This window comes from Nipponia nippon, unplaced genomic scaffold (assembly GCF_047370975.1).
Source record: "Nipponia nippon isolate SJK-2023a ecotype South Korea unplaced genomic scaffold, ASM4737097v1 scaffold_3, whole genome shotgun sequence".
In the NCBI taxonomy this organism is placed as follows: Eukaryota; Metazoa; Chordata; class Aves; order Pelecaniformes; family Threskiornithidae; genus Nipponia; species Nipponia nippon.
This window is the reverse complement of record NW_028262347.1, coordinates 112682413-112694889: the sequence shown is the minus strand read 5'-3', so window position 1 is coordinate 112694889 and position 12477 is coordinate 112682413. Positions and strand designations below refer to the sequence as shown.

Sequence of the window (12477 nt, the reverse complement as noted above, 5' to 3'; positions counted from 1 at the left end):
CCGAATGTTGCCCCAAAGGTGGCACGTTTCTCCCTCCATGTGTGTTAGATGTCCTTGGTCTCCTGGATCTCAAGGCCTGAGCAGCATTCACACAATATATAAAAGGCAGCACTGGATGTTCTCAGCTTAGCAAAATGCATCCCAAAGCCTGTTAGGGGTTTTCACCAAAAGCGTTCATGCTCTGCAAACATGAGGCATAATCTTAAAGGCTTGGGATTTCTTAAATGCTGCAAGAAATTACTGGATTTAATTTTTTTAAAAGACATTTTTTCCAGTTGAAAAAATCTCAATAGGCACCTATCAGAATACTGTCAAAACTCATTTCAGACTGAAAACTAACTGCCAGGTATTTAAGATAAACTTCTTAGAGCATGTGAAATAAGTGGCGTTCAGAATTGAAAGAAAGAGAAAAGAGGACTTCAAAAGAGAGCCCAGGGACTTACATGCAATAGCAAGTGGGAACGACAAATCCCTGTCCACCTGGAGAGGAGAAGGGAGAGGTCTGGGGTGGGTGACGGAGGTACCTGTCCTGCAGGTTAGTGACAGTGGAAAGAGTGGACAGGGCAAAACACCACGCTATGGAAGGAGAAAAGGGTTTCAAAATTATTACATTATCAAAAGAGGCTAACAGAGAGTGCTTTATCTGGCAGGTGGCCTTACTGTATATGCATTTAAAAGGAAGGATTCTGAGAAGGAGGAAAAGGAAACCGCGTGTGGGTGTGGGGAACGCAAGGGAAGCCCTGCCCCAGAGACACACGCATGGTGCAGTGGAAAAGCTCTAGCCGTGAAAGAGTACCTGCACAGCCTTTCCAAAGCTGGATGGTTACTAGCAGCACAGGGAGAAAGAAACAACTACGAGGTGAATGCTCATAAGCCTTACTGCTTCTCGAGGTGTTCCCATACTTTGGGGAATTATGACAGTGAAATACAGTGTTATTATACTAGTTACACTGATCCTTCACATTTGCTAATTAAGTTCAAAAGGAGAAAACCACAGTGAATTCGTTGTGGTAGGCTTTGCAAACGGATTCTTAGAAACACACTTCAAGATACAGTTTACTAAAAATAAATATTAGCTTAACACCAGTGGAAACTGAAAAGGGGTTGCAAACCTTGTTTTCTCACATGCAGCCTGACCCAGGGCATGTGCACAGAAGAGAGGGAACCGTAAATTAATGCAAATGAAAAACAAGGGTTTCTTCACTGCCTTTAAAAACATGTTTGCTGTACTTGAAGGAATAAGTAATCATGTATCCAACTCTCCCTGTGCCTGTTATGATGATAATGACCCTATCAGATCGCTGTCACCACGATGAACTACTCATCTTGGCATTACAAGATGACCAGGAAACAAAGCTTTGCTCTTCCACAGAGACAGACGATGTCTTTGCAGGTGTTGGGGCATTCAATGATAGAAATGCAAAGGGGGTAATTCTGGAGCATTAAATCCAGAACACCTGAAATTATGGAGCATCTTGGGTTAAACTTTAGCGAATTAGGGACATATCTACAAGGCGGATCTGAGCCAGCAGGTCAGATCTAGCACTCTCATCCAAGACTCCAAAACAAGTCAAAGCCAAACCGTAACTTATTTTCATCTGTGCTATTTTAGCAGTGATGAGATGTATCAAGAGAGTAGGTTCGCACATAGTGTAAGATTTTCCATTTAAATTGCAAACTACGAGACAAGAGGCAGGTGCAGACAGACCACATGGACATGAAAGGAGATAATACCAGTCAGGGTGGGGCTTGGAGTTACACTTTTTTTTTTTTTTTTAGACCAAAAAGCAAAGCTATGTTTAAAGTAACAGATCTGAAAGACAAGAAGGGTGGTTTTACAGACATCTATGAGAAGGACCCCAGTAAAAAAAGTGGGCAATAGGAGCTGGAGTTGATTGCAGGATGATCCACAATGGATCCATCCTTCAAACCTGGCTGATGGGTGGTACAGAGTGGTTAGTTTGTGAGGAGCCTTCAAAGTGAAGAAGCTGATTTTTAATTTCATAGAGAAAAATAAAAGTAGTGAAAGAGATGCAAAAAGTGACAGTAAGGACAGAGGGCAGGAAAACAGATATAACAGAAGTCTGGAATAAATACAAGTGTGGCAAGACTTTGTCAATAGCAGGAGAGAAGACTGAGGCCTGCAGAAAGGAAAGGAAAGGGGAAAGGCTGTGTCCTGAAAATGAAAGAGATGCAGGCAGAATCTGCAAGACTCAAGACACTAATGTGTTTGAGCGGATTTAGAAGGATGGGCTGAAACAGAGACTGCCATTTCCTCTGCCTTTCTGCTCAGCTGGGATGTGCATTTGCCCTCCATCACATGCAGTGCAGTAGCTGAGGAGTAGAGATGTATCCTGAATAACCTCTGCAGGAGTGCCAGGCAATTATCTGGGTGTGGGGCTTTTTTAGCAAAATCAGCTGAATCCATCAGCTTACAAGTCCCTGGTTACAACTTGGATGTGAGGCTTTACAAAGCCTTGCTTGGAGATGATGCTGAGGCCATGAGTATTACTAAGAGTCAGGATGGTGGCAATTTTTGTAAAAGTTGAAAAAAGAAGGTGAAAGAGCTGAGGAGTGACAGGAGAATAACAGCTCTGCTTCCGTTATATTGAGCCTGAGTTGTTTATAATATTTTATTGAAAAAGGAAAAAACCCCAGAGCAAAAATTTAGGTTGGCCAAAGGAGACTTAAGTACTACAGACGAGAGGTGAATCTGTTAATTGACTGTAGGAATATGGATATGGCTCAACTAATGTTTGTGGTTGAAATTACCCAGAGAGAGACAAGAAGATGCTCCTGGGCAGAGCCTAGAGGAGCCTCTGCCACATGTGGGAAGGAAGATGAGAAAGACCCTCAAAATGAAGGAGATGGAGGAAGAGAGGACAGCAGGGCAGGACTGAGCTGGGGAGGCAAACCCTCAGGCACACCATCTCCAGGAGGAACAATCCAGCTGATGGCACTGCAAGCACTTAAAAATACAAGCACCACGAAGGTGGCTGATTATGCCCTTTTTTTTGTGAAGAAAAGATGGTATCAGAAGAGAGATGTGTGAATATGTAAGTATTTCTAATGCACATAAGGCTGTATAGAACAAACCCCTTCCCCTTATAAATTAATTTTTAAACTTGACATCTTCAGTAATGATGTCGTGTAATCATTAACCATCCCCTGGTCCCTAATTAGGCCGTTTATGCAGCATCTCTCACAGTCATTCACAGCAGTTCAGTCACCGAGGTGGCTCACCATGGAGGACAGCCACGAGACCTCCGGCACCAGTTCACTTCCCGCAGGTGCAGCCCACCCCTTGCAGGCTCCCTCTTCACCCTCTCCCCATGCAAATCCCCCCAAGCCCCCACAGACCATAAGTCCGCTAAGCACATAAGAACAGCAAGAGCATAAGTAAGCAACCATATGCTCCTGTCTGCCATCTAAGGAGAGAGGGGGTGAGTAGCCCCCCAGAAAGATGCTGGGCAGCAGCAGGATGAATTGCCTCGGGAGCCGCGTCCTCAAGGGTCCAACCAGGTCCATGGAAAGGAGACCGAGATCCCTGCATCAGCAGCAGCCACTTCTCCCCACATTATCTTCTACCAGCTCCTCTGATCCACAGCAGGAGCAACTTGCATGGGCCATATAATTATTTATTTTTGAGAGCAGCAAGGCACTTCTGACCTTATTCTCTTTGCATCTTGGTAATTCTTTATTATTATTACTAAGGCATCATAAGTTAAATGTTGTGAGTAGGAAATGAGAAGATCAAAGTAAAAAACGGTGCTCTGGAAACATCCAAGATCTCCTTCTTGATTTAGAGCATTTTTGTTCTGCTGTGATCAGGTCAGGTCTGTTAGCAGTCTAACGAGAGATGTAAAAATGTATTTATGTCTTCTAACAAAAGAAAGCAAAATTAAGTCCAGTTCAGTTTAAGATTTAGGGATGTTTTTAAAATTCTGTTTATCCTTCTCTTGTGGATGCACAGTTTGAGAATCTTCTCCTTTGCTAATATTTGATGCTTCAGCAGGAGGAGGAACAACTTGCCCAGGGTGATGGCTGATCTGTCTGTGCTGCAGGTGGTGGGACAGAGGGAAGAAAAAACCCCAAAACTTTCCATGCTACCTCGTCTTGATAATCCCCATCTTCTCAAAGACAAGCAGGTACACTGTTGGCCATAAGATTATGTATAGTTTATAGAGGAAGTTATCTTTGCTTCTCTGAACCCCTGCGTTAATGAACCAGCTACCTGCCCTAGCTCCTTTTCCGGGAACTGACCACCTGGGACAAGCCGGGAAATCTCCCACCTACCGTAATTCCAGTTACTCATTTTCTTAGTATAGATCAGAACTATGCACAGAACATTCTACACCTGTATTAACATTAGAGTTCCTCCTAATTTATAATCATGTAAACTAAGCCTAAATAGATATTGTAGACATTTAACTAAGAGCAGTGCTGCTGAGATTAGGGCCAACAGCACCTCCGCCCCTCTCTCTAACCTCGTACGAGTGCACAGAGAGGGCAAGTTCAGCTTCTGCTCTCACCCATGTCCTGCTGGGGGTCTGCTGGGAAGCCAAGCAGTGGCTCTGCATGTGCTCTCCCCAAATAGCACATCCCCTTACCCCTACCAGCGGCAGGCACCTGGGCTAGACAGGTCCCAAGGTACAGCACAAGTACAAACCTTGCATCGGTTTTGAACCATAGCCTCATCCTCCCAAGTCTAGTGTTTCCACCATAGTGCTAACTGCACGCCTCTTTTTCCCTTCCCCTCCTGCAATACCGGGCACAGCTGCGATGAACAGCTAAACTGCTGCCCCAGAGGTACCACGTTTCACTGCGCAGCCCACAGTCAGCAGAGCAGCCGCTCTCAGAGGGTTCATGACAGTTCATGCTGCAAAAAAGTAGCTACATAAAAGCAGAGCCCGACTGCAAATATTTTATGGCCACGTAGTATTTCCATGCACTACAAATCAATGTAAAAGATGTTTTCTTCAAGGGGCCTCATGTAGACTGTGTTTTTAAAATGCATTCCCTCTGCTAAATATAAATCAGTAAGAGTTTTTGTTCTTCCAAAAGATTAACTAGCCTCAGTATTTTGGGATCTAATTCTGGAATACTTGTAAATGTGCCAGCATTCTCTTCCAATTTAAATACAGTTTAATGGAAAGTCTATCCTGGGCACATTTTCCATGTACGGTGTAATAGCTTGGAAGTCTGAATATTGAGAGTTCACCAGAAACAGAAGTAACCTGTCAAGGTTAAGCTTTAGATATTTGTTGGGACAGGGAGGAAGGTGGGAGCAATGGAGAGGAGGAAAAAAGAAAACGTAAGAGTGGTAGAGACAAGCAAATGGACCTGTAGAACCAAAATCCAAGAGATGGTATAAAATGGTGTAACTTACCTACAAAGCCATCCAAAGAAAATGCAAGTTCAAGAAGCTATTGTCCTGAACTCAAGCCCTTGAGTTCCAAACACTCCAAGACATCATTCATCTCACAGCAAACTCTAGAGTTGCACTAACTGAAATATCCCTGAGATTATAGCAATTTAACCCTCAAATACCATCAGTTCCTTAAAGCCGTGAAGAGACCAACATGCTAGGTGAGATAAGCTCACAGCGAACAGCAAAGAGCTCTTTCCTCAAGAGCTCACGGGCTCAGCCACACTGGGGATTCAGCATCCACACATCCCTTGTGCCCTCCCAAATACCTATTTCTGTGCACAGCACAGGTACGCCCAGCACAGTCCTGATGTGCTCCTGCCCTACAGCAGAGCATGTTAGCGAGGCATAATATTCCTTTCAAATCAGAAACATTGTTGACAACTTTGGAATGCAGTTGTGAAATCTCCAGTGGCTTCATTGCCTCTTCTACATTTTGCTGCTTGAATTTACAGCAAACGTCACATGTGTATGCCCTCACTTTAATTTAGCATCTGGATGGGTCAGGATATATATCCCAGAGCCTGTTCTTCTACTTCTCCTCTTACCCAGCTGGACAGTGTAGATTATGTTTATCATTCAGTACCACATACCACAAAGTTTTAAGGCATAATGCCATTTCTAAAGAATCTCTTTCTAAAGAATCTTCTATCATACATGACACTTGGAGTGTGCCTTTTTTCCTAATATAAACCATCCATTTAGAGTCACTTCGAGGTACTGTAAAATTGGGTGGTTTCGTGTGTAGTCTTGTTTAACAACGCAGTGCTGAAGTCATATCTGTTTTACACTCTTCCTCCTGAAGTTCCCTACCGTTCTTCTTTGCAGGGTCTTTTGAAAGCATGCCTGCCAGAAGCAGCTCCTTACCCCACCTGTATTGAAAGCTAACAAGCAATTCTGAGATGCTGTGATTATTTTTCTGGAGCCCAAGTGGTGCTTTACGCAAAGGCTCCTGTTCCCTCCTTTCAATGGTTTAAGCACGCCTCCTCCACTAAGGTCTGCCTGCAAGAGCGTGTGAAACAGTTTATCTCCAATCCCCTTCCCATGGAGCAGCCAGAGGACACCCTGAGGTGACAGCATGGATGAAGGACAATGACCAGCTACAGAGGCTTCCTGTGATGAAGATCTTCCACCCCTCAACGGAGACACCAAGAATTTCCAGACCACCACAGCTCCCGTTCTGCAGCTGCATTGCTCTCGTCAGCCAGGGCTCAGGGTCAGCCCGCGTTACCCCAGGAGTCGGCTGAGCGAGCACTTAGTCCTGTCTATCTAAGAACAATGCTGCTCAGCAACGTGAGCAGGCCTCAATCTTTTGCAAAAACCTTCTGGTGTTGATGTCTTAATGCTCAGGCTGTTGCTTTTTTCTGTCTGCAGAGTGGTGGCTGTAGATATATTGTCACGCAGTACATCTTCTTCATTTCTTTCTGATCAACTGAAAATTCCCTTTTTCAGCACAAGAAAATTGCATGGCTCGTTTTGTTGTTAGTTGGTACAGTCTCCAAACTATTTCCATCCACACCAATTACCCAAATATCAAAGATTTTCATTCAGTATAAAGTCCAAAAGCAATCCTAAAGGGAATCCCTTTAAACATACATCTGCTGAGGGTCTCCTGGCTGCAGGGTTTATGCTGTTGTGAAATGGAATATGAAACTTCTTTGCTCGCAAAGGAAAAAATGCACTGAAACTCTAGTCTTGCAACACATTGACTAGACCCAAAAGATACTGATTCCAGCAGCTTTTTTCGTGACTATGTTTGGCAGCAAATAAATCCTTAAAGTATGGGGCTATTAGAGCTAGCATCTTATCAGGCAGGTGAAAATTTACTATTGCCTTTACTATTTGGCCACACTTACCATCCTCTTAAATGTTTCAGGATTACAGAAGCCATGTATTTCCTTGAATTCCTCTTCCACCATTTCTCTATTCAAATCCTCCTTTCTTCTCTCCCACCTCTCCCTCTCTGCCCATTTCTCCTTGAGGAAATCTCACAGAACACCCAACCTTCCCCTCTGCTTGCTTCACCATCCCTTCCTCTCTAGAACATCCTCCTCCTCCTCCGCCTCCCTTGTCACAAGTATTAAAGTTTCTCAGCCACCTCTCTCTTTCAAGTCTTCCACTTCCTTCACTGGCCTCACCTTATCCAGCGGATTTCTCTCTCACTTAGGTTTACTCCTTTTTTTTTATTTTACTCTCTTGCACTCTCCTGGCATGTTGTCCTCAAGACAGACATGTTTCATATCTTCTCATTTAAAAAAAAAAAAAACACCACTCCTCTCCTAAAACATAGCAGGTCATAGTGATTAACCAAGGCTCCCCAGTCTCACAAAGTTATGATCAGCTGGATTTATTTCGGTAGCACCCACTAGTTAATCTGTTATGTATTCCTGCAAAGTAACTTGCACTGGGTACTAAGCGAGGTTACAGAGTTTGTCATCAATATGGCATTTTTTTTTCAGGTGCATTGCTGGGCTTAAAGCACAGGAACTCCACGCCTGACTCCCACCATCAAGCTGTTAAACTTCCAGCCTACCTGGCAGAGCTGGCACGAGAGCGCAGGAGTTAAGCTGCCAACCCAGCGCAGGATACCAGCCCCGCTCTCCAGCAACTTCTTGCTGCACAAACAGAAATTATAACCAAGAACTTTTGCCCAGATCAGAGAGGTCTCAAGTAGCACTAGAAGCGTTAACCACTGCACGATTAAAATATTATTTTTTTCCAGGCAAATAATTTAAGTACTGCTGAGGCAAAACCAGGAGAAAGGGTAACATTTCTCCCTGTACGCAAGAATTTGGCCATCCATGCGTGCATTCCTTCATTAATCTGCACTTTCTGTACCATAGTCACAAGTGGAATCTAAATTACTGACTTTGCCACTCTTGTCTGGCTCTGCAGCACATCACTTACACCAGTTTAAACACCCTCTACCAGTAATTAACCCTGTTTCTTTAGCAGACCAGCATCGGAACCTGGACCATTGAATTAAAACACGAAACTTGAACAGCCAGTCAGGGCATAAGGTTACAGTTTATTTTAACAAAGATAAACAGCATCCCTGGTGCTTATTCCGAAGAAAAAGCATGAATACTATTCCATCATCCCTCCTAGCAATTCCAATGCCAGACCCATGAAGTTATTACTTAATGTTTTGCTATAAATAGCTGCTGGAGTAGTCCATACAGGAACTTGTTTTCCTTAGCAGCTGCTGCAACAGGTCAGCCAGTAAATGACCAAGGGTGTTGAATCCTTATTGCCTGAGGACAAGAGCACGTAGAGGTGTTTTATTTTAAAAGTGATCCTACCTGCCAGCCACCCCCTCATGCCAAATCTCACAAAGATAGAAATCAGAGATGGGTCTTGCCCCGAATTGTTTACAGGCTGCATATAAGAAAAGAAACTGCAAATAAATGGGAGTAAGAGGAAGATAAAACATACTATCACTTAGAAAGTTATCTGAATTTCAGTTGATTTGAGTGAATCTGTCAGGACATGTGCTGTTCAGTACCCATGGCCAATGTGATTCCTTGTACCAGAGGACAATGGGAGGTGACTCCACACCTCTCCTGTCACCGTAACATCACATGGCAGAGCCTCAGTCCTCTCCGATTTGCACAGGCAAAAATACACTTCAAACTAGAAGCTCAAAGCTCTTTCATTGTAAGCCCTCACAGAACTCCCAAAAAATTTAATGGTTATTTTCTTATGACTTGGGTAACAGCATCGACCTCTTAAGACATTTTGTAGAGGGGCTACCCCAATATTTCTTGTGAGTCAAGGAAGCTTCACCACCCCTAGCTTGGAAATTGTGTTAACACCAATGTATGCAAGCTATGCAGAAGAAAACTTCCCAATGGTTCAGTCTTCAGCAATTTTATACTGCTCCAGACTTACTCACATGACCTTTCCTGACTCAGATGACCAGTTACCATTTACTGAAGTTGGGTAATGTATAGCAGGTGGCTCGGGAGGAACATCATGAAGATAAAAAGCTGACTGCATTTCTAAACAGCTGAAGGAAGAGAGATGTGCTAGAAAAGCAAGCCAGCTTGGAACAGGAACAACACGCTGTTTCAAAATTCATGCAAAAGGGCATTTTTGCATATTGAGGTATTGATAAGAGTGGAAAGAGGAAGCAATTCGATGTCACGCGATTCAGAGCATTGCTCCTGATGTAGCCACATTCATGGCGTGACTGCCTTGAAGGTCATGCGCGAATAGCACACAAGCCTAAAGGGCTCAGAGGGCTTTATTCTCTTGGTAGAAAGACACCTACACTACTTCAGAAGAGCAAGGAGCAATTAAGTGTGGAGGCCAATTCATTCATCCATTTTCCTTGCTCTTTGTAGCTTGAAAAATTGTGGAAAATCCTTTAGTCTTTGTCCTGCTAAGGGGCATTTCTTCTTATAACAAAGACCGCTGGATTTTTTTTTTTTAAGCATATAATTGCACCTGTTTCTCTAAGCCACAGCTCTAAATTATAATTTAATAAGGACCACACTGCATCCCTGACAGATGCTCCTTCCTGCCAGCACACAGAGAGATGCAGCTGTTGAACTGGAGTCTGCAAATCCAGACCTCTGGGCCATGAAGCATTTCCCTGATTAGTTTTCTGCACCCAAAAGCAGATCTCAATGCATAATCTGAACCTACTGCTGTAAATACAGTACATAGAGGAAAAATCCAAAATATTTGAAATCAAACTGAAGTTGCACAAATCCAAAACTGCTATCAATCTTTATTTTTTCCCAGAGGGTGGACTGCAAAATCACTTCTCTGGAGCACTGAAGTTATTTAAGGTAACTTGCCCATATTTACACTTTATTACAGCTGCCCACACGATACTACACACCTCCTCCTGCATCAACTGAGCCAGCAGTGCCAGGCACGTATGCGTCATAAAAGTACTGCTTCTGCCACACACTAAAGACCACAGGGATAAATTCTGTCCACGAGGGTTCAGGCACAGATTTCCCAAAGCACAGGATTAAGAGAAGATGGAAAATGTGTATTGTCATTTATGTATAGACAGTGAATCTCAAAAGACTCCAGTTATTATATGCTAAAGAACTCCTCAACCTCCTTCAAGCAATTGCCTGTACACTGGTCAGTCTGAAGCTGCAATCAGCTTGGGATGAGGCATGACCTGGAGTCCCCAGCGAGCAGCTTTGTTGTATGAGGGTTCAGAGCAGAAAGGTCTCTGAAACTGTGGGATAAATCACGAGTGGGTAAAGAGAACTCAGATTTTTTTACAGATAATGGGATAGAAACATCTTCCAGCAAAATGGCTGAGGTTACCAGATCTCTGGTGAAGAGCATGGTAAAAACTGCAGTCATCTCTTGCAAACACGCTGAATGACTAGCACTCTTTTAATCTATTTGTAGAACACTTGAAGGATATTTCTCCGCATTTTATCCTTTCTACCATGCAACCAGATAGCCTGAATGTTTTATCCCTTGTATGACAAATGCCATTGCACGTCTGCCTAGGAAGGACACAGGGAGCTGTAACCGCTACATCTCCATTTCAGGAATTAATTTCTAACATGATGCAAGATCGTCTACTGCATTCCAAAGACAGCTTTGCCCACTTTCACACCTAAGCCTGACTGCTAGAAGCCATGCACAGAATAGCATAGGCCAAGGAGAGTAAGATCATTTTGCAGTCAGCAAGCATCCAAAATCCAAGCAATGAGATACAGAGACACAATATCTAGATATTGAATCACTGACCTTTGCCCAAGCAATAGAGCCTTGGGCTGGACAGAAAGGAGACAGGTTGTCCAGGAACCTTGTCGCAGCCATGATGCTTGATCAAGGTCTCTTCAGCCAATTTTGCAAAGCCACTGATGGACAGAGGGATTAAGAGTAGGACAGCAACTCCTACCATGCTACCATGCTGCAGCTCCAGCTCCATGTGAGATGGACCAGCACCCATCAGGACTCCCGAACTTGCATTCCTTCTAAATACATAGCTTTGCTTAGCATCGGAAAACAGGAAGGCAGCATGAGTGATGGTCTCCTTCCCTTTGGAGATGAAAAATCAAAGGGTGGCACCAAACTAGTTTAGGATAACCAGAAAATAAATTGAGCAATTTTCCTTTTCCAAGTTGCATGAAATTCACAGCATTAATAATGCCTTTGTAAAAGGAATTAGATTCTTAAGGCTCTATTTTATATTTGACAATCTGATTCTATTTGGTGTGCAAAGACAGAAGGCATTTTGATCTGGGATGCTTCAGCACATTATAGGCACCCATATATTTCTATCTTCCAGAGAGACTTTTTTCTTTAAACTTCTTTTTTTAATCTCAGTCTCTTTGTAAGCTGCTATTTTTTAACCTTTGAAAAATACCAATTCTTAACAATCCTTGTGTCTCCAGTCAGTCTCCCAACAGCCCTAGAGAAAAGTAAGGTTTTATTTAAAGTACTTTTAGTTGAGTCAGTGAATATTAGAGATAGACAGATCAGAGCTGAAGTTGTAGCTTCCAAAAATGTCCCCCCAAAAGCCCTTTCCCTTCTCTCTCCTCCTCCCAAAAGCTAAAACCAATGAAACATTTCTGTCTGTCTTTCTTCCAACCGAAAGCCTGATCTGTGCAACAGAAACTAAAATCCAGGATTTATTTCATTCCAAAATGGTATCCCCAAGGCCCTTGCCACCAAGTTGCCATTTGGCCAGTTTTCTAACATTTAGCTTCTCCAAACAAGAAAAAGTAAAATCATGGAGACATTTTCCTTACGCAAAAGATGTTTACCAGAAATCTTCTTTACTTTAAAGCAGCAACCAACCCACAGCGCATATCGCATTTACGCCAGAGCTGTGACGAATGCCTGTTGAGCTGCAGCACTTAAACCACTTGCATTTTAAACAGCAGTTTGTCAAGTGATGTTAATTATTTGGGAGGTCTCTGCTCCTAGAAACATAAACATTTCTTTTTATACTGATCACATTTTCTTTTCCATGTGGTGCTTCCAGCAGAGACTGAAATTAAAATGGCTTCTTTGTGTGCCATGGTGTGGTTTATGGCTCAATTCCCCCTCCAGGCTTGCAA

General features: G+C 43.2%; 1 protein-coding gene across 5 annotated transcripts in view; it reads right to left on the bottom strand.

Moving 5' to 3' along the window:
- Positions 1-12477, bottom strand: part of NEURL1 (neuralized E3 ubiquitin protein ligase 1) — a 168856-nt gene that overhangs the window by 72868 nt on the left and 83511 nt on the right. Inside the window, exon 1 of one of the 5 annotated variants that reach the window (XM_087767616.1) lies at positions 5390-5826. The exons of the other annotated variants lie outside the window; for them this stretch is intronic. The gene's annotated coding sequence lies outside the window, so the exon portion shown is untranslated. Of the gene's footprint in view, positions 1-5389; positions 5827-12477 lie in introns of those variants that run through there. 5 annotated transcript variants of the gene reach the window in all.